Source organism: Anser anser, assembly GCF_964211835.1.
Source record: "Anser anser genome assembly, chromosome: 4".
Taxonomy (NCBI): Eukaryota; Metazoa; Chordata; class Aves; order Anseriformes; family Anatidae; genus Anser; species Anser anser.
In genome coordinates this window covers 880457-906647 of record NC_139724.1, presented here as the reverse complement: position 1 = coordinate 906647, position 26191 = coordinate 880457, and the positions used below count along the sequence as shown (strand labels likewise).

Genomic DNA, 26191 nt, shown 5'->3' with positions numbered 1-26191 from the left:
AGGCATTAATCAGCTTTACTCTAGGAATTAGAATAGAAACTCGCTTGTAAATTACAACCATTACATTTCCGGCTTAAATTTCCCTGCTCCTTTAAGCTAATGTTTTAAAAGACTAACCCTACTACTCTGGCAAGAGGCATATCTTGCCTTTATATCCATTTGGCACTCCCTTGCTTTTTTTTTCTAAGCTGAAGAATTACATTAGCTCTGTGAAATAACTTTCCTTCTTTAGTTGTTCAATTTGATTCAAGGATTTTTGATTAAGCGTTCAGGGGTTATGAATAAATAAGAACCAGCAGCCCAGTAATTGGTATATCATTACTCCCTAGTAGCACATTTAATCCTCAGCTTCGCTGCACCACGTAACCTTTTCCCTCAGTTCTCCTCCTCCTCCTCAATATTGCTTACAAAAAAAGGAGGGAAAAAAAAAAAAGCAATGTCACTGCAAGCTTCACAAGTTAGCATTAAAATGAATACTTTTTAATTTCTCTGGATGAGATGGGGCCCTGTGTTCTGGGACAATGCTGATGGATGACATTTTAATGCAGCCGAAATGTTATTTTTACTGAACCAGGGAAAACTATAAATTTTGCTTCATTGCCACTGATGGCTCTATGCATAAAACTATGGTGGCACCCATTGCCCATGAATAATCACCTCAGCATGGCAGATGTTACTTCGCAGGGAAAGCAATTCTTATGCCGAAGAATTGTGGAAAGATTAATTGTCTACAGCTGTTTCATGGCCCACAGCAATCTTGATACATTTATGATAAGTTTAAGAGCTCACTAGAGGCAGCTCGTCTATTCCCTGTTGTGAGTGAGGGGAGGGGGGTGAGTGAATGGCTTTATTTTGACACCTGGATTCATAGAAGCTGTCAGCTCCATTACAGCCTTCATAGAAAGCTGACTGTTGGCAGGTTTGGGATGATTGTGAGTAGGCTAAGATGCAGGAATTATCTAGACATAGATAAAGAAAAGGAGACTGAGAAGAATTATTCAAATTTGTGCAAATGAATTGCTTCCATTTTTCCTCCCTCTGCCAAGTGGAAATTGAACGTAACCCGCTCTGACCTTTCTCTATTAAGTGCTGCAAATTGCAGTAAATGCATAGTTCTGAGTGCCCTAATGAGACAAAGCTCTAGCAATGCCTCATTAATAAGGAAAGTTTGACCTTGCTGGTCAGCCCTTCATTCGATATTGAAAAGAAATAGGAAAAAAAGAAGAGATGACCTGCTGTAAATTTTGAACAATACCTTTGATTTAGTTTGTATATACTCCCTGGCAGACACTTCACAACCTTTTTTTCCCCTTCCATTTTTGCTATACGAGAGAAGGAGTATTTACTTACTGGGTTTCTCGGTAAATTCATGAGAACATCGGTTATTTGTGGCAGGGATGCACACAGACGGTCTGATGAAGGTTTTTTTAAATGTGTTTCTAATGTCCTTGTATTGATGAAAGACTATTGATACTCTCCATCCTATACAGTTTTGTTGTCCTTTTTTCCTCAGCCTATATCCATTATCACTGTATTGGAGTGCCAGCAAGAGTCTGCATGTTACTCGAAAGGAGCACTGCAAAGGAGCCATACTTTATCCTTAAATACATGGTGCCTGGAGCAGGGAGTGTGTTAGAGTCATGGGAGATGTTTGCTCCCCCCAAAAAAAAGAAAGCTCCATGATTCTGGTCACTATACCATCTCGGCCGAGCTGAAATTAAAAGGGGACCATGCTTTATTCGGTGGTATACACCAAAAAGCCGGGCTAAATAGCTGTGTTATAACAATCTCAAACCTGTGACTGCATGAGTACGAAGGGGAAAAACTCACGAATGAGGATGAATATTCAAGAGAGATTTTTGAAGTCAACAAGTAAATTTATGTAAATTGGATGGTCATAAACTCTGCTGGTCTGTGGTCGCAGTCTCACTCTTAGCAATCATAACTAGTCACACGTTACAAAAGTATATTCCCCTTTGGAATGACTATTTCATGCTGAGCTTCCTTTTGGACACTTGGACAGACTAGCTTGATTCTTACGTTCTTTATTTTTTTACTCTTATGTTCTTTGCTTATATTAATGTATAATAATATTTAAGTATAATAATGAATATATTATTTGTGTATAACGCTTGTGTTTATTTTCTAATTTTGATTTATATAATATGTTTATCCATATTTGTTCTTCATTGGGTTCTTATGTTCGTTTATGTTCATTAGTTTAAATAGTTTAGGTCACACATTGAAGATACCTAAATAAGCAGTGGCCTTAGGTGTTTTCACTGTTTGCTACTACCTGCTTGGGTTAGCTGGGTGTAAGATGATTGCAAACAGTAAATGAATGGGCAAGAAGCTGAAGTCTGCTCAGAAACCCTTAATAAACTGAAATTATATCACTGAATCGTCTGAATAACATAGAAAGAATAAGCTGACCAGCTCTACTATAAATTCATGTTGCCTCCAGGAATTGTATCCCCTTTTGGGATGCTCCTGGGAACCTTCTGCAGTGGCATCCTTAGATCAGCTTTTGGAAATTTATCAAAGCATTGAAAACAATCATCAACGTCTGGCTCTTGCAGGTTGGCATTCAAAGTGCTGTTTTCTAGAGCAGATCAGAAGGGAACTATACTTGCCATGTTCCTGCTTGGGCTGTAAAAGCTACTGTTGTCCGGTCAGCTTATGAAGCAGCGTCAATCTTCTGCAGGAGGATGCTGGAGCAGGTTTTCCCTTTTGATGGGCTAATTGTTATTATTGCCCACAGATAGAGATATATTTCCGTTTCACACTTCATTGCAGTATGGCTGTCATGGATGCTAATGTTATATGTCCCACATCAGAAACAGCATTCAAAAGCTTTTGTAAATTCTGGGACTCGAAGGGAAGGTGTGGGTTACCCTGGAGTGACAGCGCTGCACAATGGCAGCCAGTCAAATCCGATGGGAAAAACTGAAGCCTGAAATCCCCCTTTTTATTTAGAAGTCTGCTGATGACAACAAAAGAAAGATTTCAGGAAATAAAATACATGTTATAGTGCTTTTATACATATGGTGGTGTGCTCAAGAGCAGAGTCCTGCCTCTTCGTGTGGGTGTCCTCGATGGCTTTGCAGCAATGCCATTCTGGGATGAATGTTTCTGTTGTGCAGTTGGTGAACAGCAGGGAAGCTGAGTCTCAAAGCCCTGGTTCCCAAATCATAGCCTGTGGTTCGTGGGGTCAGAATAAGTGGTCTGTGGCCAGTCTGCAGACCTATAAACTGGACTAACATCTATGTAATCACTGCTTTCTAAGCAGCAGTGCAGGCAGTGGAGAAAATTTGGAAGGTGGCAGTGATTGTTACTCCAAAATATGTGGGAATCTTTGTAGTTATGAGAGATATCGGTTGTCTGGTGAAGTTTTGTGAAGGGGTTTTTGTGAAGGGGTTTCTGTGAAGGCATCTGGGTGCACAGTAAGAAACTGTGTACAACTGAGTACGTGTAAGATGGATTTTCATCAGTGGGACACTTTTAGATAATTTTTTGATGTTTTATATATTTTTGGCATCAGTCTTTTACTGTTTTACTGATTTTACTGTTAGAGCTAGAGTAGCAAAAGTTTGTGGCCATACGAAGAGAGGAATATGAGAAAAGAACCATAACCAAAAGGTATTAAAAATATTGGTTTAATAGATTTCTTGTGTGACATAACGTGACAAAAAGTACAAGTGCTACATACGTAGTGGCATTCATCCCCAGCTTACTCCTTGTGTGCAGTTCAAGGACCAATTTTTCTTTCCTGAAGCTATACCTGGAAACAGATAGGATTGGCTCAATATATTCATAATGCAAAATCATTCACTACAATTTTGAAAAATATGTCATAAAGTGCAGGTTATTCGTCAGTGTTCTTTGACAGATATCAGCCAGACAGCTTTCTTTGGATGTGCAAGCCCCACATCTCTGGGTGAGTGTAACTCTTTGAATCCAGTTCCCACAGTGAATATTTATACTTAAGACTTAAAATGTTCATTTTATATCGATATTTTCCACCGTGAACTTAAAATGTACTGTTTCTGCAAACATTCCTCCAGAAGGAGTCATTTGTTTGAACATGGTGAAGGTGTCTCAGAAAAGGTTGCCTGTACAGCTGGAATAATTTTGAATAAAATTCTGATGGTTTTATATACAGGTGTAATACTCACTTTTCCCTCATAAAGGGTGCTACTTGAACCTGATGAATAAGGTTAATTACTTGTTGCCAACTTCTCCATTCTTCAGGAACAGGTCTTTAAAAGTAGCTCAAAGATTGCAAATATATAGTAAAATGTTAATAATGTTTCCAGTCTAAAGTGCCTTGTAAATAGCAGAGACTAGTCTTCTGTATTACTTGGGTGGAAAAATACAATAGTATTTATTTGGAGAAGTAGGAAAAAATACAAAAGTAGTTTAAATGTTCTTTTGTGGGAGCTGTCGCTAAACTAAAATACGATGCGATTTCAACTAGATTTTTTTGCTGCTATAATTAACTTTGTCTTTTGACAACTCCTTCTGAGGGATATATTAATTAAATATGGGATAATGAATAGAGACAACTAGATCACCAGAGTATAAATCAATTGAGGGGTTCTGATGATACCATAAACCACAAGAATGGAGTATGTGCAGTTAATAATAACATCAAAAGACTGTGATTGATTTGGAACTTAGTGATCCTTCCACATTCATTATTATTTTATATAAAGCATAAAAACGAGTGGTGTTTTATGCAAAGACAAGATGATTTTTCTCCCCTGGGTTCTTTGATAAAGGAGAAATTGTCATTGTTCACAGTCAAAGAAAAATGCCATGCTTAGTGCATGGAGAGGAATGGCAGGAGATTTTTACGTGTTACAGAGAATCCCTGGGATTAAAGATGGTTTGACTGTAATGATTTTATATACCTTCTACAGCGAAATTGGGCCAAAATTTCACAGTGCTCCTGGTACTTTACTGATTTTTTATTTTTTAACTCTTAGATCATGCCGGTTTGCCAGATTCTCTCCAATGGAGTCTTGAGACCTTTTCCTTGTAAGTGACTTCAGATTTTTATTGTTTCCAGAAAAGTCAAAAAGCTCACATAAGTGCATTTAAAGTATATAAAAGTGTACTGGTTTGGGCTGGGATAGAGCCAGTTTTTTTTCATAGCAGCCCTTAGGGTGCTGTGTTCTGGATTTGTGACCGGAGCAACATTGGTAAGAGTCCAAGGTTTTAGCTGGTGCTGAGCAGTGCTCGCACAGACTCTGGACGTTCCCTGCTTCTCGGGCTGCCCCTCCAGCGGGGAGGCTGGGGATGCACAAGAAGCTGGGAGGGGACACAGGTGGGACAGTGGCCCCCAGCTGGTCCAAGGAGCATTCCATTACCGGTAAAGCTGTGTAACTCAGCCCACAAGTTTTCTCACTTTGCCCCATACCACTCGGGGGAGAAAGCGACCAGCTGTGTAGGGCTTAGCTGCCTGCCCGGGTTAATCCACAACAAAATGCTATTAATCTTTATTTATCAAAGGTGACATTGAGTTAAGTCTAGTGTATTTTCCTTGCAGTCAAGCATCTATGGTATTACAATAGTTGTTTTTGAAAATGTTAGTATGAATATACACATGCACACTGTTGTAAAACAGGATATGATGAGCACAGTGCCAGTCTCAGTTATACTACCCACACTCCCTGTGTGCTCAGTGTTTTCCAGTTTAAACATATTTTGTATGGGAAGATGAGACGAGGGAACGAGGGGTGTCTTGCTGTGTAACAGTGTTCAATGGGAGAAATCTTCAGGCAGAAAGATGACCTCATGCTCCCCTTAGCTTTGCTGTGATGCCATCAGAAGTGTATGTGGAAAGGATCTGAGCACATAAATACGCCATTGGTCAAAGTATTGTTACTGTTCCTTAATAAACCTTTCAAACAGGTCAGGCATCCCTGGGTCGTGCCACACGTGGTTTTACAAAGCAGAACTCGAAGATGGCTCTGCAGTTGCCTGGCATTCATCCGTCTGGCACCATGCTGGCATGTGTGGTCTGCCTATGTGATCAGATGTGGTGTTTATGACAAAGGAGTCAGGTTTGAAGTTGTCAGTTAACCCAACTATAGTCACTGAATAACCTAAAACTTACTAGCTTAACTTAAAGTCTATTTCCCCTAGTTCCTGACTGGTGTGCCCAGGCTGGAAACACACAGAAAATAGAGAACTGTCAAATATGCACCACTATTTCTCCAACAATATAAAACGAGGAACAAAGACTGTCAGTTCATTGATATTTACCTTGCAGTTATACTTGCATACATACATAATGCAGAGTAACAGGCTGCTTCAGGAGCTTCTTTTACTCTGGAATCTCTTCTGAGCCCTAAAAGGAACCTGACTACAGATGGCTTGTGCTCAAAAGGTTTTCATATTGCTTTAAGGTGGCTTCCAAATGTGTAGGCAAAAAAAAAAATCATCAGTTGTTTTATAAAAATGTGTATCTGTCTATCTAAAACATACATTTGCTGCTAAGGGCACAGCATATAAGTAAATCACATTTTAAACATCAAATCCCTTTTATTCGCTGAAGCCTTGGGCACATTTTAATACTGTAATGCTAGCATTTTAAGTGTGTTTTTGTGAGGCCTCTAGAGCACTGTCGCGGATAGGCACCATATAAGTAACATTTATTGTTATTATCATTGTATGTTGTATTCACTCTGTTTTGCTACCATTAATAAACCATTCAGGCAATGTTGTTGCAATGTATAATATTAGCAGCAGCCTCCTTTGGGAGACATATATCGAGGTACTTAATATTCTAGCTGTTTCCTGGGCCATCTCTCCGCAGGCACAGATGCTACAGTGTGTTCAAAGTTCAATATAAAAAAATGAGCTGGCTGTGCAAAGATCACAGCATCTTACAGCACGCCTTGCTGTAACTCGCACCACGGCTGCTGCTGTCAAAATTCTGCTACACAAGATAACAGTAAATTAGTGAGACTGCCTGTAATTTTGGGAGTGCTGTTTTGCTCGGCACAATTGCCACTACGAAAAAAAACCACACTAATTCTGTACCCATCATCTTCAGCCTTCAAGATAATGTTGTTGCCCTGCAACCCCCTTGTGGGGCTGCCTGAATTACAGAGGAGCCAACTGCAGAGCTCAGGGTTGCTTTTGAGGGCTGTATTAATTTGTGCTGAAGATTTGAGCCTTACGATTATCCTCCTTAATGGCTTACAAAGCAAAACGGCTGTGACCTTTTCTGCTAAGAAACAGTATACGGAAACCAGCCAAGCTTGAAATTGCACATAAACAAACAAACAAAAAAACAAAAAAAAACAACAACATTGCTTATATTAGTCATCAATAACAAGCAACAAAGCAAACACGAGCTGGTGGTTTTGGAGGGTCTTTGTGCTGTGTACCAGCCATGGAAATGTCGCAGGGGCTGCCTGTAGGGCCAGCTCACAGCATAGGATGCAGCTGGTGTCCTGCAACCAAAATACCTTCTTGAAGGTAAGATTGCACAACCACCTCCTTCTGAATGCCATCAGGAGAGCCCTGTGGTCTTTCCAGCACAAGGGATGCTTTTTTCCACAGTCCGTCCTTCCTCACTCATTCCACAGAAAGCTTTAGATGCAGCTTGTACACTGATATATTAATTGTTAAATGGCCTTCTGGGACTGATTATTCCACATTTCTTTGAATATAAACTCTTAACATCTTTGTCTAATGATGTGATCATTGTATTAGTCTTTGTCAGATCATGGGAAATCCCCCCAGCAGGGCTTCACCCAGGAAAAATGTTTCTTTTGCTTTTACGGGGGGAAGCTGAATTCAGTTAGGGTGACTAGCATGAGCAGCACTGCACAGAGGGCAGGAGGGCAGGCAATGTGAAATGCATCTTCAGCAAGTTTTAGTCCAGTTCCCTGTTCCTTATGCAAACAAAACCATCTGTGGAGGAATCTGAATAATGGGCATGTAGTAGAACAGTCATTGGAGACTCAGGATTCAGTGGTGAAATGACACTGGAAATGGGCTCCATGATATTCTTACATTCATTTCACTGCTATTGGTAGGCACCTGTCTCTTGCAAAAATGGGATGTAGGATTTTAGTGATCACTGTGTCCACTCCCTCACAGAAATCAGCAACCACCTCATAACTACTGTGTCCGGAAAGGCCCAAAAGATCTTCAGTCTCTGATTCCCCTGTCCGTTTTCTAGGTATGAAGCAAGAAGTTATCATGTGAGTGACAGAAGCTTTCTAAATGAAGTGTCCTACTGAAGACTTGGTCCTGAGCAAGGCTGGTGGTGAGTACCACAAACACATGGATTTCCACAATTCACTGCTGGTCACTCGCTGCACACAGCCTGTTGTAACTTACTGTCAGGGAGCTTTCCACTGACACCAGCTGATCAGAGCCTGTGGGTAATAAAGAGGAGCAGAATATGGCACAGCACGAGGTAAGGTGGTGGATCTGTGTCTGTCACTTAGGTTATTTCTGCATGTACATATCATCTTTCAGCCCACAGTGTGCAGGTAAGTTGGGCTGTGACTATCTTTTTTTCTTTTTTTTTTTTCTTTAGCAGAGCTCGCCAGTGCAGTCATATATTTCATTGTTGGAGCAACACTGTCCCCACTCGTGATCACTCCACAGACAGGGTCCAGAAAATAAATACCTGTTAGTCCCTAAGATTCTCTGTGGGTCTGATCTGCCAGCATGGGGATGATGTGCTACAGTTCTGGGTCAGGCATACATATTACCTGTGTTGCAAAGGACGGTAGGAAATATTACAATCTTTGAGTCAGACCATTGGTTTAAAATATTAAGACTGGTGGAATATCACAAGCAGTCAGGGTGACACTCCCACTGAAGAAAGCACAGGAAGGAAGATCACCTATCCCTTTGCAGTGTCTGCATGCTGCTTGCTGCATCCTTTCAGACCTTTCCTGACCTGGGCTGTCACTTGTAGAAATCCCAGGGTAGCATGCATGCCTCCCGTTGTTCTTTGTGCTTATTACTTTATTTCAGTCCTTTCTTTTTCAATTTTGGGATTGACATGTGGCTCTGGTGGTGATGTGCAGTGTCATAAATAGACACGCTGAGTGCAGGCAGTTCATAGCCTGTGAAACTGGGGAGTGAGCTGCTGTCCTTCCACTCCTCCCCACTCTGCCCAAGGATTTGAAACTCAGGAAAAATGGTGTAAGTCCTAATAATTAAAAATATGTGTGTGTATTTCTTACATATATGAATATTGCATATAATCTAACTGAGTATTTCCTTAAAAACCTTTGAGAAGAATATCTGAATGGGAACATTTCATCAACATTTGGTTGAGAGCTTTATGCAAAATATTTGCAGGGTGAATCTGACTTCCTCAAAAAGTGCATTGCCACAGGCTGTGATGGGCCTTTCCTTACAGCCATTTAATGGAAACCACACTTTTCGGGGACTCTTCGCTAGCGTTTTTTGAAAGCTATGAGCTAACAATTCATTTAGCCTCTGCATTGGCAAATGGACTGCGCATTCACCTAGGAGGGGGAAAATTGGGGTGCAGGAGTGCAGCTGGAGGGGGAAAGGGAGTAGGGAGGCAAGAGCAGTGCGAGAAGCTCATCCAAGTCCTCTCCTGGCTGCTACCTGTTGGTAGCAAAGAAAAGATGAATCACCAGCTCAGGTCTGTGACAGCTTTCCCGAGATGAGAAAAAAGGGGCCCAGTAAATGCATGCAGCCTTCTCCCATCATCCCTTTAATAACCTGTAATATTGTAGCAGGATATTTTTGTCACACCGAATCTGATTGATGGTCTTGGCTATAAGACATTACAAGTGTAGAGTAAATTGACCGAACACCTAAACATACAAATTATTAAAAGGAGGGGGAGCAGGCTGGGGCCTCCTGGGGAAAGCAGGCAGGCTTTAGTTAAGATGATCCCATTTCCAAGTGCAATTTATAGTCTATTGACTTGCAGCAGTGTCTTTTCAGATGTGAGGAAATTGTCATACATTGCAAATGAGAAGCTGTTTTGACATCAGGATCGCAGAGAGTGCCAGGAAGAAATGATATCAATGCCTGGTCTGTTAAGGTTAAATGAAGTTGCATTGTTGCCAACAGATAGGCATTCATTTCCTTTTCTTCCCTGCCTCTCCCTGTGTACAATTATTGTGATTAGGATGAGTAACAATGTGCTTCTGACACCCGTTGTATTGACAGCTCTCCTAGTTTTTTCCACTCAAGTGGCACTAGTCATTACTTAAACACTTGGATATTTTGACAGGGAAGATCCATGCCTGCCAGTCAAGTGTATCAATGACAAGAAGGCCTTAGCCCTTGGACACATACCTCTGAATTAAAGCAGTCAAAGCCATCGCTGCTGCAATATGATGAACCTTTTTTGAAACAGGGCTCTGGCAAGCATGTAGATGCATGGATGCACTTGGGCCCTTCTTGCTGCCTTCTCCACACATTCCTGCTGTTCATGCACTCGTTTTTCCCTCTGTTTGTGGTGGTCTTTTGAAGGAAAGCAGGATTGCCAAGCAGATTATTTCAGAGGGAGAAGGAAACAAAATGGTTGTGGGCTTTTACATTGGAGGATGGTTTTGATTCAGAGTATTCTGTAGAATAGCAAGGGTTAGCATGGGTGGCTCAGCCTGAGAGCTGAGCTCTCCCAGAGCCTACTGAGAGCTCTGAGAGCTCTCTCTACCTTTACTAAAAGGGTAAGGTATCTTGAGTTCTTACCCTGTACCCTTCTAGTGGTTTTGGTGCTAGTGGCTGTTGTTTTCTTCCTGCCAGTTGTGTTTCAAGCTCTGTAGTACTTGGACCCACTCTCAGAGGATTAACAATGTAAAATACTTGCATTTTGGTGCTATGCTCCCATCACTTGCTAACGGCGCACTGCTGGCAGTGCCAAGCGAGCCTCTGCAGAGCACTTACGGACATTTGTTTTTCCAGTACTGTCTCTCTTCACTGAAAGGGGGCAGTCTTACATATTTAGAAGCTGTCAAATGATAGTGTGGGCTCATATGACTGCAGGAATGTGTATGTGAAAACAGGATGCAGCCAGTTGGCTCTTGATGCTTTGCAGAGAAATCCAACATCTTGCAGGCTGACATGACACCTAGTACCTTCCCTTTTTACGTTCATTCTCTCTAAATGCCTGTTAAGCCTGGAAGAGGCAGGTGTGGCGAAATGGCAGCAGGATGAATATGTATATTAGTGCCTTGGGCCAGAGCACTCTTAAACAGAACCAAGTTCTACAGCCTGAATGTATCGAGTAGGAGAAGAGATAGTGTTTGCTGTCAGTATGATGTAAGTTACGGGATATCTTACAAAGGAATCTTTTCCTTGTGGCAGGTGATGTGCTCTGTTTCTTATGTGGCACTTGTTACACAGATTGGACAGCACAAACTGTCTTCATCTACCCTATGACCTGAGGTCTTTTTCCAAATAACATCTTTCATGTGTTTCAAAAGCAAATAAATATACTACATTTTATTGATTCTTCACTGTTAGGAGGCTTTTGTAGTTTCTCTTCAAATTAGAGAAAATTCTGGGAATAGTAATAATAAAAGTTTTGTGCAGAGGGACTGTGCAAATTAAAAAAATACATTTGTACTGAAAGTACGAGGATGAGGGGAAAAACCCACAAACTTAAAAACAAAACAAAACAAAAAATCCACATCAGCCATGTATTTTAACACTGTTTCATTCCAACATTTTTGAATACTTGAATATGTTCACAGAATCACAGAATCGTCTAGGTTGGAAGAGACCTCCAAGATCGCCTAGTCCAACCTCTGACCTAACACTAACAAGTCCTTCACTAAACCATATCACTAAGGGCTACATCTAAACGTCTTTTAAAGACCTCCAGGGATGGTGACTCCACCACCTCCCTGGGCAGCCCATTCCAATGCCTAACAACCCTTTCAGTAAAGAAGTTCTTCCTAACATCCAACCTAAACCTCCCCTGGCGCAACTTTAGCCCATTCCCCCTCGTCCTGTCACCAGGCACGTGGGAGAACAGACCAACCCCCACCTCTCTACAGCCTCCTTTAAGGTACCTGTAGAGAGCGATGAGGTCTCCCCTGAGCCTCCTCTTCTCCAGGCTGAACAAGCCCAGCTCCCTCAGCCGCTCCTCGTAAGACTTGTTCTCCAGACCCCTCACCAGCTTCGTTGCCCTTCGCTGGACTCTCTCGAGCACCAGGGGTGGTTCCAGGGGTGTTCCAGGGGTGCATCCATTTGCTTAACTATTACTGTGATTTCAAAGACCTGTTGGGCTTTGCAGTCCTACTTTATGTGAACTTACACACCTGCATGCACACACACATGCTCACAATTCAACAGATTGTACTCAGAGCTACTATTCTCTGGTACTGCACAACACTGCTACACTTTCATAATCTGTCCCCTTTCCTACTCCAGTGCTGGATAATTAAAGAAAATGTTTTGCAGATTCCTGCTGGAATCAGAAAGGAGGCTAAGCTTTACTGGAAAATCAATTATGTAGTAGGCAAAGTATTCATATAATGTTCAGCAAAAAAATGTGCTAACATCCAGGTCACTGCATTGGAAAACACATTTATCATGATTTTCACGATAGCCTCAACCTGGTGCCTCACAAGCGCAACCTCTGAACTTTTTTGAACCAAATAGTCAAATGGACAGCTCTGCCTACTTAGCATTTTAAACATTTGCTTCTCTTCTGAACCTTAGACTGGGAGCCTCATAAACTGGGCCCTCCAATCTCCCCAAAGAGGTTTTAATAAACATTTCCTTTAGAGGAGATCTTTTTTGCCTGACTTGTTTCTCTAAAAAGGGTTTCATATGGGTTCCTAGTAGTTGTCCGCCAGTGTCTTCCTTCAGGAAATGTTGACTTTTAAATGCAATTAAATGTATAGACCATTAAATGTATACTCTACCAAGTGAATGCTTCTGGCAGTCACATATGCTTTCTTTAAATGCTTGCCTCTTTACTTAGTGTGGTAGTTAACACTTCTGCTGCAGTTCACCTTGGTCTCAGAATGGTCAGCGGTGTTGTGCTAGGTGACGTAAAAATAGAAGGCTAGGGACAGTTAGAGACAGTCCTTTCACTGAGCTATTTACAACCCAGGAAGTGTGCGTACACCTGAGCAAATGGCTGTGCCACGATTGTCTGACAAACTATAGAGGCCAGCACATCAAAGGTAACCTTACCTTTGCACTGTTGGCACTTGCAAGAGCTAACTGCCTTGGGATGATGAATGCAAAGCAAACTGCCCGACGAAAACAGTAAAGCTGCTGTAGTGCTGCTGGCAAGGAAGCTGCATCGCAAGGCACTGCACAGTGCTCACTGTACGCTCCGTGCACAGAACAGGTGGTAAAACAGAGGTTAAATACGTCTTTTGAATGTGGTCCGCTGAACTGAAATCTGGGCTTTCACCTAGTTCTCCTTGTGCCCAGATATATCCATTCCTTCTTATGGGCATCCGTTTCCCATTTGAGTTATTCTGCATAGGTGTAAGCACAAATTGTCTTTGCACTAAGTAGCTGTGTAGTTTCCAATAGACTAGTTGAAATAAAAACTAAGGGGAGCACCTGGCATCTGTTTGAAGGACTTGCTTGCTCAGCTGTAAGGCGTTAGTATTACAGTTGTTAGGTCTTGCTAGACTTTATTCTTAGTGTCATTCCTCTGCCCATAAACAAGCACTGTGCTGGGACACGTGCACCCGGAGAACTCTTCGCTACCAAAGGCAGAGGATTTCTCCCTCTGACTGCCGTGATTTTTACCCTAGCTGCATTCCTGATCCGGCTGGAGGATCTGTAGAAAAATAGGCTGGGAGGGATGTTGCAAGGCTGTCATGGGCACCCCTCTTCCCCAAGCAGGCTCAGTGATACTTCTGTCCTTCCTGACAGATGTCTGTCCAACACATGGTTGAAGATGTTCCTTGCTGCCCAGGCAGTCTGTTGGAGGGCTTTCGTTGTCCTTCCCATTAGAAAGCTTTTTTGATGTTTAAACTTGTTTTCTCTGCCTGTACTTTACGGCCTGTCCTTCTTGGCTTATCCATTGTGAATGCAGAGAACAATTTGTTCCTTTCCTGTTTGCAGCAAAATTTTTATGTATCTTACAACTGTTCTGTCACACATCCAGCTTCACCTCCTCAAGCTGAAAAAAATCAATTCGAGCAGCTGATGGTTTCCTCTACATCATCTCTGTATGTATATTTTGAGGCATATTGATTCATCCATGTGATACTCTTTTCTGCAAAGATGAAGTTGCCTTAATGGTATTTTTCATGCACTTCTAATGATGTTTAAGCGTGCAGAGGATAGAGTACGTCTCTCCCCATAGTCAGAAAAGCAAGTCTCGCCAACTTGCAAAAATGACAGAGCTTCCCACAGCCTCATCAATATGCTGCCGTCTTCAGCTAATGGAAGCTTGTGGCTGTGTTCTCCTGGACAGGAGATGGAGTGTGCATGGGCAAAAGGAAAATACCTCAGATCTGACTGTTATTACTAGCTGTGATATTGTATACTCTGTGGTTGCAGGAAAAACATTTCATGGAAATCTGTACTTTTTTCTTTTATTACTGACATACAATGGATTATTTCCTGCCCTGGCAGTGACAGAAAACAGTGTCAGTCCTAAAAAGGCAGTCCACTTCAAATCAGTATGTAAGGAACTGCAGTTTACGAATGGTGCCACTGCTGGCAGCTCTCACTTGTTCGAAAGTTATTCAAAGCAACCAAAGAAAAAACAGCAGGGTGCTTTGTACGGGTGTGTGATGTCTGGTGACAGTCATAGGTGCAATGCAGTTGCCTTGAATATGGGTACTGAGGGGTGGGAGGGGATCAGATTTATAAAATAAGCTGTGTTTTCTTGATGCATGAGAAGAAAATGGTTTCAGGAGACAGCCTGGAGTGCATAGCCAAAACCTGTCTAAGGCCATCCTTCGCTAGTAAGTCCCGAGGAAAAAGTGTGGGGACATGGTCCCTCTGAAGTTCACTTCCTGCTCTGGAGATGATGCTCCTAGGACCTATTTACGAGGCAGTTTTTACCTTGCAGCTTCTCAGAGGGAGTTGATTCTTTGTGTTCCTTGATAGCACACTGCCCTTCAAACTCATCCCGACAGGTTTGGGTGTCTTGCACTCCAAAATGTTATAATTCTTGCATTGATTCCATTGCTGACATACTGAGCCATGTCAAAAACTAGTAACAAGCTCTGTTCATTGCTCTTTTTTATATGATTGTATAAAATGTGACTTTTTATCTCGTATGCTGAGCTGAGACCTAAATCCTTCCCTGCTGGTCTGAAGGAAGATTGGATAAATAATATTTTTTAATAGTCAAGTTAAGTACCACGCTGGTCTTCGGATTCTGCAGGCACCTCTGACTGATGGAGTTATTTCCCAGACAGCCAGTAAACAAAGCCGCCTGGAAACACCTGAGGGACATGAACACTTTAAGCATTCTTTACATGTCTAGGAAAAAGCTTGACTGTAGCAGTCAACAGTCTTGGGGGAAATGCTGAGTGTGAATATCTTCATTACTTTTCAATTAAGCAGCAAGCTTATGGATTACAGGGAACCATGAGGAGGAAGGCAAGCTCTGAATTTAACTCTTAGGGACCATACTGGGGAGATTTTATCCCCTAGGCAGTATACATTTTGGGAAAGGATCCCAAGGATGGGGATTTATCATCTTGAAGGGATTCCACTTCTGGAGGGCTGTGAGAATTAATTTTACTGACATTTTGGTGACTGATAGGAACAAGAGAAGCAGAGAAGCAGGAATCGCTGATTATTATCATGTCTTACCCTGAAAAAGTCTGTATTTCTTAGAACTTGCAATCTCATTACTTTATGTCTACTATTACCTTCAGGTTTTTTAGTACCTTGTATCATTTCATGGTTCATAGAAACCTTTCAGCTTCCCACCCTCCATGAGGAGCAGTTCCTTCAGGGATGTGGGGCAACACGGTGGTGATTTCCAAAGCAAGGTTGGATCCCCAAATAGTTGTATGGTGCCCCTCAGTGAAGCTGGAAGGAATTAATTACTGAAACATCGTTTGTGGAAGGAGAGTGGGAAGAATGCCTGTGAACCCCAGTATGGTCATTGCGCACTATAGACTTGAGTTGTTTTTTTGGGAGGCCCATCTGTAACGGTGGGTTTTTGAGGATATTCTCCAGGTGTTTGTGCAACTGCTGCAAGAATCAAGTTGCTAAAAAGTGGTATTGCAAAGCAAGCACTCAGAGATACACATTTAAGGCTGTCTAACCAGTACTGAGCTGTCACCAAAACCTGATAATCGTTGGGAAACAAATCAGGGTGCTATCCAGTAAGGCACTATTGTAACAGTCTAGGCACAAAGATCAACAGCATCGTTATCCTGTTCTGTTCTAGCATGATTCCTCAAGTGTGCAGGTGTTTATCTCATCTCTGTCAGTTTGCCGTAGACTTTGCAGACCAAGTTGTGGAACATGCTTGGAATGAGATGACGGCATCTATCTCCTGGACCACTGCATGGCAATTGTCCTGCTCTTTTGACAAGGGTGACTGATAAGTAAAGTGAAAACAGGCAAAACAGAATAAAACGAGACCCTAACTGGTAGATCTACTGGGTGTCAGAGCGGGAAGTGCTACGATAGCGGTATGTGAAGGATGGGAGCATCACAGTGGGACAAACAGAGAAAAGGGAGAATGGAAACACCACTCTCCCCTCGCCTGATCAATGATATCTCAGATAATGTCCTATATGTAAAAGAAAAAATCCTCACATTGACTTTATTGACCCCACAAAACTAAATACCTTAAAGGTTAAGGAACAAGTGTTAAAAATGTGAGATATCTTCAATTTATATTTCAGAACTTTATGCCCATTATAAAACTGAATATATTTTATAATTATGCCAACAATTAATTAACCTAACATCAAGAACTCCAGAATGATTGAATTAACAGTAAAATCAAGATAAGGCTCCAGTTCGTCTTGGAGTTTTAGCAAATAATTTATTATCCAGTAAATGCTTAGACTTAATCATGTTTTAAAACAGGCACCGTTTTTCTCTGTTCCTTTACAAGAGTCTCAGTGCCAGTCCTGCAGGCCAAGCCCAGCTGCCGTCTTTCTGCAGAGCTCTGCTGATTGCAGCAAAGCTCTGCTGGGGACGCATTGTCTGCCTGGGTGGAGCCAGTTTCAAAACCTGGCCTGTGCCCGTAGGATAAAAGAAGAAAGCATTCGTTTGCATGCCATAAGTTTTGTGCAGTGTAATGCATACTGAAATGGTCCTGTGCTATGCTACCTTGGGCCAAAGCAGTTGTGTGCTGAGCCCGGTGGCCCTCTGCTTGCCATCGAGGAGGAAGTGGGTGGAAGGCGATGGCACCGATGTGCTCTGTTTGCTTCTGCACCTGCTCGGACACGGCCAGGAAAGCCAGAACGCACATGCTGGCTTCTTCTAGTTCTCATCTTTTCAGCTCCTTGACATAACCACAATGTGAGAGCGCCTTGTAATGCACATGGGCTCACCACTGGCGCAGAGGAAACTGCCCTGGCAATATGTATCTCCCAAGTGAAAGTGGCTCCATTCCTCCTTGCCTGTTACTAGGGTTCTTGGGCAGTGGAAGTCATTTAGGGTTACTGCTGTAGGAACTGCAGGGGTGGGACAAGCAGTGCCTTTACCGGGGGAGCCGAGAAAGTCCGGCTCTGCGTGTGTCTGTCTCAGGAATGTGCTTCTGTGTGGACTCTCTGAAAGGAGTCCAAGAGCATTTGCATCCCTGCTGGTGAGCGTATGTCACAGCTTTGATCTCTACTGGGGCCCTGACAGGGGCTTTCTCCCTCCCTGTCCCATCTGCTTGGCCACCCGTCTTCAGAAGGTGGTGGGAATTCTTTGTCTTCGAGATCTCTGTTTGTCCATCAGCCTTGGTCAGAATCTTTTCATGGGTTGAAAAGCCGTTGGAGAGACAGAAACACAGACAGGTAGCATGACTGCAAGTTTTGTTTCTTTAGGGAGACCGAGTAAATTGACAGCTGTAAGCAAAGCTAGCGAAAAGCAAATTAAAAAAACATGTCTAGCGCTGGCTGAAATATAAGGAAGAATCACGCTGAAAATTACTCATGGTAGTCACACTTAAAAAGCCTTTTTAATTACTGTAATATTTAAAAATGTAATGTAGTAGAATGTAAAACAAGAATGTCATCCACGTCTCCTTTTCTGTTCTGGGATTTGTGCACTGACTTCAGATTGGATATACTTACTCATAAGTACAGGATAAGTTCTCCTTTAGTAATGCTACAGAAGATTTTGTATCTCAGCAGCAGGATGCAGTCCTGTCATTCTTAGGCCCAGGATGGGTTCTTACTCATTAAGTTTGCTGTGAAGGTTAATTGACTTGTTGGGGTAGGGAATGTGGAGCTTATTACCATTCAAGCCAAATGTATGCTCGCTGGGTACTATTGTATACCTAGTTGTTTTTTCTTTTATTGGCTTTTACAGCCATACAGGACAATGGAAAATCAGGTTTATATTACTTTCTTGGGAAACTTGGTAAAACTTCTGAAGATTAAATCTGAATTGTTGTTAGGACAAGACATATTTGCTACTTGCAATTCACTTGGAGGAATTTATTTCTCTAAATATGTAAGGTCAAGCTCTGCTTTCTTCACTCATGTTGTTCTCACTTCCTTTCACTTTCTGTAGTCCTTCTCAAAATAAATATGCTGAACTTGAACTCCTGTCTGCACAGCCAGCACAAATTTTCAGAGACAATGAAAGACTTCTGTCAGGTTCACAGGACATCTCCTGGTGATTAGCCTCATTAACCAGGATTTTGTCCTCTTGCATTCTTAGTTTTGGAAGAGTGAAAACATCTTCATTCCAAAACAGACAATGAGATGAAAATAAGTAGCAGAAGCACTACATTATTAGTGTCTTTCCTCATGGATTTCTCTCCCTCAGAGGTTTTTTTTTTTTTTTTTTTTTTTTTTTACCACTTAGCCTTCCTTTCCATGGATGTCTAGGCTGGGTCAGGAAGAAAAAGAAAACATGAATAAAGTAAGGCTTCTACACACCATTCACTGTCTCCTTTTGTGTGCAACCAACCTGTTACAGGCCTCTGAGAAATCTGGCTGTAGAGAAATAAATATATTTCCATACTTTATATTTAAATAAACTCTGCCACACACACACACATGCGCACACACGTTTTTCATCCAGCTCAGTGTTTATGTTGGCCCCTTCCAAAAGAGAACTGAAGTCAGGGCAATTGAACCAAATAGCTTGGATGGCAATGAAGGAGCCAGCTGAAGTTTAGATGATTTCATTAATAGAAACAGCGGCATAAAGACATGCAACAACTGCATATGACATGTGGCTATTGTGCTTACAAGCACCTTTGCTGTGGAAGGACCCAGTCATTTACTGTCGACAGCTACCAAGGGATTGGGATGGTGCTCAATCCTACCTAGGTGCTAAGACCAGTCCGCACCAGAAGCAGAAGGCCGGAGTGCATATGGCCTTTATCATATGGGAAAGGGAGGGAAGAGCCCCGATGCAGGGACTTAGGGCAGGCATGCGCTCATGGAGAATGACGGCTCCTTACTTGCATAAGGCTGAAAATGGCAACAGCTACTGTAAGATGAGCTTGGCCTGCTACGTTTTTCTTTCCCATGGAATTTTCAGGGAGGCGGTGGGGGGAGTAGTGGCTGCAATTACAATTAAATTCAGTAGAGTATTTTTTTTCGTATAAACTGGTATAAATACTGCCCTGAAGGTAAAAAGTTGAGCTCCTTGTACTTGAAAGTCTTAATGTGCTGTGTTCTTGTTAGCTGGAATTTAGACTGCCTGTTGCCTTTTGATAGGTATGTGAGTGGCTGTCTGATCTTAATAGTCAACTGTGTCACATTCGGTTCAGTGTTTTATTTAAGAGACTGTGTGATTACTGAATGGTTATTCATGGAGAGCAGAGTGTGGATAACTGGAGACGAATACTTGTTGTGTTGAGTACACCAGTAAGGAGTGGTTTCTGAAAGGACTGCACAGAAGGACATCCTGGAAGGCTGGTTACTTTCTAGTGCTGTGAACCAGTTGCAGTTTTGGAATTAAGTTTAGGCTGCAGTCCATAAGATATCAGCCTGGAAGCTCATCTTGGTGAAGAGGACAACCCAACAAAGTCTAGTCTGTACCAGAAGAGACAGAAAAATGAAGAGAGACAAGATTTTACAGAAGGATATAGATCTTAGTAATGGATACAATCCTGTGTACAGGGGACACAAATGAGAAGCATTAGCCCTTAATGGGGTGTATGCTGTGTCCCTACGTGGAACTTCATCTTCCAAATGTGAATTGGTCTCACGTGGGCCCATACACTGCCAGGAGGGACGGCCAAGTGGCAGGCCAACGTATTCAACAGAGACCAGACAAATGACATCCATCCTTAGGCAGCACTGGGCAGCTGAAGTCACGCAGTGTGTTTTGAAACAGTTGAAAAGCGTTCTGTGGGTTCCCCGTCTCTGTTTCCCAGAGGCTCAAAATTCTTGGTGTCTGACCAGCAGGAAACAGGAGGTTGCAGTGCTGCAGACACAGGCATGCAGGGTGGAACCACCCCGCTGAACGTCCCACTTAATGCTTCAGGCAAGTCTCATCCTCACTCAGCAGAGTAAAGGCGAGCCAGATACGTGGTCAGAGCAGGATGTGCCTTCCTGGGTGGATCAGGCTTATGCATGCTTTGGAATAAACAGCATGTGATACATCTGATACACTGAGGATTATTTCAGGTTCAGCAAAAGACCATCTGAGGTGCCCTAGAAAGTTTTGTTTTGCTTTTTAAAGGGACGCGGGGAGGAGGAAGGCTGCCTGTTGAAAACTGGAAGGAAGGGGCTATTTTTCTCTAGGTGTTTGATGTGACTGACAGCCCCTGTCTGAACTTACTAGTGATTTGCCATTTCATTAGCTGCCAGGTTTTCAATTTCTGCCTCTTGGAAGTTGCACCGCTTTGAACAAGTCCCCACAGTAATTGAATTTGCCACAGAAATAGAACACTGGAAAATTTCATTTTCTTCCCTGCATGAAGGCAAGCGGGCAGGCGCACATTGCTGCTGGACTGCTTCTCTTACCTCCCCTCTGCCTCTTCGTGCCCCCTTCCCCCAGCACAGCGATACCTTTGCTGATGGCCCCCACTGTCCACGCGCAGAGTCCCAAAAAAGACCACCTTTTGAATCGGCTCCGAGTGCATCAGCCTGTCGCTTTGTAATTTTCCTCTAAATGCCTTCCACAAATAATGGTTTTCAAAATGAGCATTAACAGGCTTGATTACATGAAATTGTCCTTTTAATTTACACCAGGATTCTATTGATCACACAAGTGCAGATTAAAGTGTTCAATGAAGCCCATGATGAGGTATTAACCAGCTAAGGGTCCTCCAGGGGCCGCCAGGGACGGCCAGGAATATGCTAGAAGTGTACAGTTATTTCCCCATAATGAAGTGGCACTATGCGAAGGCATGAATCGCTGGCAGGAAGAATAGATTGGAGATGATGAGCTCTTCAAAGTCATTTCTCGCTCACTCATTCAGCCTCATGCCCAGATCCTCTTGCGATTCTTCTGCATTACTTGTCATGAAATGCCAGGATTTACTTAGCCAGCTGATGCAATTTTTATGACCTTATTGCTTTTTCACCATGGTAATAGTTTTGAATCAATTTATCAATCCAGCAGTGCCATCAGACATATTGCCCTGAAGATCAAGTCCAGGTCATTCCATCAATTCACTGCGGTTTACGAAGATAGAGAAAAAAGCCAGGCCGTGTGGGCTATCAACTTCAAATGGCTTAGTAAACATGCTGCTGCTACTTTAACTGCTTCACTTCTGACTCCAGACCTTTCCGCTTATAAAAATCAACCACCGTGCTCTCCTTCTCTCCCTGCATTTTAATTTCAAACACATTAGGCATGTGGCAAGTAATCAGGGGAAGAACTCATGGAGGACTCTTCAAGGAGTCCAAGCCTGCCAGGAAACCTGAGAAAAAACAAGCAGGTTTTAAATACTTTTTCCAGTATTGCACAGATAAGCCTTCTAGCTTTGTTAATTTGTCTGCTGCTGTACACGAATTGTCGGGGAATGGCAACAAATGTCAACAGTGAAGAAATTAAGGTAGTGCTGTCAAGTAGAAGTAAAGCATAACCTCGGGAACAGATTGCTCAAGACTGCACTTTTCCATCTTAGTCGAATATATTTAACACTTACAGTGTCCAGAAGATGCTGCTGTCCCGTGGAGGTTGGATAGACTGAAACCTGCTCAGTACGCTGCAGAAGTGGGTGCAAGTTTTACTGGCAGGCAAAGATTTAGTTTCTGGATGAAGCCATGCAACAAGCATATCCACATCATAGCCAAGAGCTAATAGGGAATAGTGTCAGGTTACTTCACAAAGATTTTAGGATCAGGGAAATGCTTTTCCCTTAAGGTTTCATGAAACAAGTGTCATCTCAGTTTCATGTAGTGTGGTCCAGGAACTGGTGTTGTCCTCCATAATTTCTTGACACATAGTTTTCTTACTTTGTTGAATCTAAAACTTTGTTGAACATAAAACTATAGAGAATTGATGTACTATATTACAAGGGAAGGGATTCCACATGTGACCCACGAATTCAGAGAGGTATTCTCTAAGTGCTAGGAAGCAACAGATTTTCCTTGACCATAGTAAGCAGAGTCACAGATATAAATCCCATTTTTCCAGTACTCACATACACAGACTCACCAGGAGAGTCATGGAAAGTCTTTCCCTACCTCACTGCAGCTGTCTAAACTGTGCAAACGTGTGACGCAGGCACAAACCAAGCCTTTCTAGGGAAGTGATGAAATGAGACAGAAACCATTTGCACAACATCCACGTGTGGTTTCCACTTGCCCCAGAAGTCTGTGGCATACCTGGGTTTCACAAATCGAATCGATCCCCTACAAGAAAAATGGCATGTGAAAAAATGGTGTGTTGCAACCCGAGGCAGATGTGTCCATATAGAAATGAGATCAGACACGTACAACCCGAGCTGCTTTGCAGCCTGAATAGTCTTGGGGCCAGAGGAGCTGAAGAGTACGTTGAGTGCCTGGACTCTCATCTCCCTACCCCTGTTTAAATACGGGGTGGATAACAACTGTGACTCCTCTGTCGCTTGTTCTCCTAGACCAGCATGGTTCCAACAATGTTGTAATACCAGTACTGTGCAGGTATGAGAAGGGGGGTGTAAGGCACTGGTTTGCATGAGGACATGAGCTGCCAGCTCGTGAGTGACTCTGCTGTGAGGTAGGTACAGCACAGGTACGTGTATGGCATAAACAAAAATACCACAGAGCGGTAACAATTTTTCTCCCTGGTGGCAGTAAAACCAGGGCCAAAAAGGATCTGTCAGCTGTGGCTTCAAATGGATAAGGGCTTTCAAACTTGGACAGCCAGTGTCAGCACCAGCTGCTGTGTATAAATGGCTTATTTTGTTCTGTGTGTCTTAAAATAGCTCCTTCTTGATATGTGAACCTGACGAGCTGCAAACATCACCGAAATGCTGGTTTCTTGGCCCAGCAGGCTCTAAACGTCCCCCTCCACCCCCAAAACACACATTAAACTGCAGAATGATCTTGCTATGAAGCCAGTCTTTTGGTCGTGGTGCCAAACTTTCAGCTCCAGGCTGCTTGGGAGCCCTGCCTGGGCCATGTAAGTGTAACAGCTGTTCACGTTAGCAAAGCAGGTTTAGATTTATACTCTAAAAAAATAGTGGCTCATAAAAAAAACATGGAACAATGACAACCATGGAAAAAGGTAGTAATTTAAGTTATGAAAAATTAATCAGGGAGAGATCCTTTTTTTTTTTTTTTAAGCAAAATGTGTTGCAGTAGGAAAAAAAAGAACTTGGCTTTAATTAATTCTGCTTAACATTAATAGAATAAGGTCAGGCACAGCAAAAACTGTTGAATAAAGCAAAAATGCATGAAAGATATATCCTCTGATGTTACTCATAATGAAGAAGGGTTATCTTGTGGTCAATTCAGCACCATTATTTCTAAGTTAGAGGTACAACTGCTGAAAATATACAGTGGCTATAACAACTTACCTAACCAGATTGTGAAAAAGGGTCCACATAAAAAGTATTTTATTAAATGATACTCCCATTTAGGTGATCCAAATTTATGGCTATCTCTTGCTCTTAAACAACCCCAGTTTTCCTCAGTCCAAAATAAGCACTTCCCAGGCATGAATGGACCGCATGGTATATTTGAAGTCGTGACATAATGACAGGAAAATACATTGTGGAGCCATGTCTTGCTAAAAGCCCCTGTGCTGAGGAATGGCTCTCAGCCTGGCCATTTTGTGTGTTTGCAGAAATTGAAGGTCTTGGGATAAAAATTTAAATGTGTTGTTTATTGTCAGAAACAATACCGCATGGTTTCCGTTATGGCACTGTGCAGGGCCTATGGACACAGCAACTTCCTTAAGAAGGAAAATGCTTTGAAAAACTTACATGAATGTAAGGAACAAATGGGTTTACAGATAGTTCAGGTTCCAACTGTGTCTTCTGCCTAGAGCAGGACACGATAGCATGTGGACCTTTGGGAGGGATTCACCATTGTGGCGTTTGGACGCCTGCACCATAGATGTGCACACATCTCCCTGCTGGCAGGTGCCTTTTGGAGGCGACAAAATGATGCTTCTAGATTAGTGTGAAGTGTTTTAAGTGGCTGGATTCAGTTTGCCTGCACCAGGTGGTAGTGGGAACTTGAGTTAATGTTTGTGTCTGAGCAAGCCCTGAGGGCACCTGGAACCTTAACTGCCCAGAGTAGGCTCACCTGTCCTCATAACGAGATTTCTGCGGTAACCTGTAAATCATTAATGCTACTTTTCTTCTCCTTTTGTAATGCTGTGGTCGTACAGTCTGGAGTGCGAGCTTTTTCAGTCCTGTAGAGCAGTGCTGGGACAGTCATCCTCCTGGTGAGTTGCTTTGGGTTATCAACATCCTTTACATTCTGTCTTTTCCTCTGCTGGAACTGCTGAGAGAGCTGTAGAGGGCGATATAGCCACCACGTGTTTATCAGCAGAGTGCTGTTTCTGTCCATGTACTACCTTCGAAGAGTTTGTATATGGCTTTATCATGAAAGTCACAGAGCTGCTGTGTGGCGTAACTGAAGGCTGTGCTGCTGCCTAAACTCGGTGTGAGCCACTAGAGCCGGCGCGTCTTGCGACGTAAGCACACAGCCTTCGGGTCCCACGCAAGAGCTGTAAGGGCTGTTTTGTGCTCAGACTGTGTGCCATCTCCCGGGAAGCTCCAGCTCTCCCAAAGGCTAGCCTGGAGACGCTGGGACTGGGTGTTTTCGCTGCCTTTAATTTTCAGTTGAGTTTGTGACTTCTAGGTGTCTGTTGCTTTCTCTGAGTTTCAGTGCTGCAAGTAATATGGCCTTCCTCACATGTTAGTAACTAGAGGTTATTCTTTTGGCAGAGTTTCTGGCTGAAAAAAGGGAGCATCTTAACATACTGGGAGAGCAAGTAGAGCTGGTGTCCTGGGACTTAAGGGGTTTTCCTAAAGCCTTGTTACGGATGCATAAAAAGATAAGCATGCTCATTTTGTTTGAGGCAAGTGAGCAGAAACAGTTTTTCAACAGTTTTTCATCTCCTTTTTAGAGCTTTCATATTTGTAGATGAGGCTTGATGTTTTCTGTATTTCTGCCCCAAAACTGGGATACAGACAGTGTGATGCACGCAGGCGATTAGTCCTGCATGTTAGCCTTCTTGGCCACAAAGGCTCTTGAAGCTACTGAAACACCTGCCAGCTTCAGTATTACAGCACGCAAACCATTAAATACGTGACCTCTATGTTAGGAGAATGCAGAGAGTTCCTACCCTTGTAGCTGTGACTTTTCTCTCCTGCTTAGGGCAGATCAGAAGTCATCAGACACGGAAGAACCTTGCTTGGGCAGGAAGTGTGTTATGCAGAAGCTAGGTCTGCTGCTTTGGTGCTTATGCTGCTGGTTGCTTTGGAGGAATTTAATAGACTACTGAGGCAGGGTCCATTTATAGGTCAGTTACAGCTTTGGATCTGATCTTGAAAATGTGTTTGATTTTTTTCAAGTCCGTGTGTTGCTAAGTGTTGGTGTCTTGTTGCAAATTTTCTAGCAGTGGTTGTGTTCCGTGACACTGAAGTAAAAGTGTAGATTTAAAGAGCAGTCTTAAACTCATATTTCACCTTTTAAAAAGTGATAAC

The 26191-nt window shown here is 42.6% G+C and overlaps 1 long non-coding RNA gene across 2 annotated transcripts in view; it reads left to right on the top strand.

Annotated features, from left to right (window-relative positions):
- Positions 1-8293: 8293 nt before the first annotated feature.
- Positions 8294-26191, top strand: part of LOC310898779 — a 102172-nt gene continuing 84274 nt past the window's right edge. For both annotated transcript variants that reach the window (XR_014583705.1, XR_014583706.1), the window contains exon 1: positions 8294-24924. This is a non-coding gene — a long non-coding RNA (uncharacterized lncRNA). The remainder of the gene's footprint in view (positions 24925-26191) is intronic.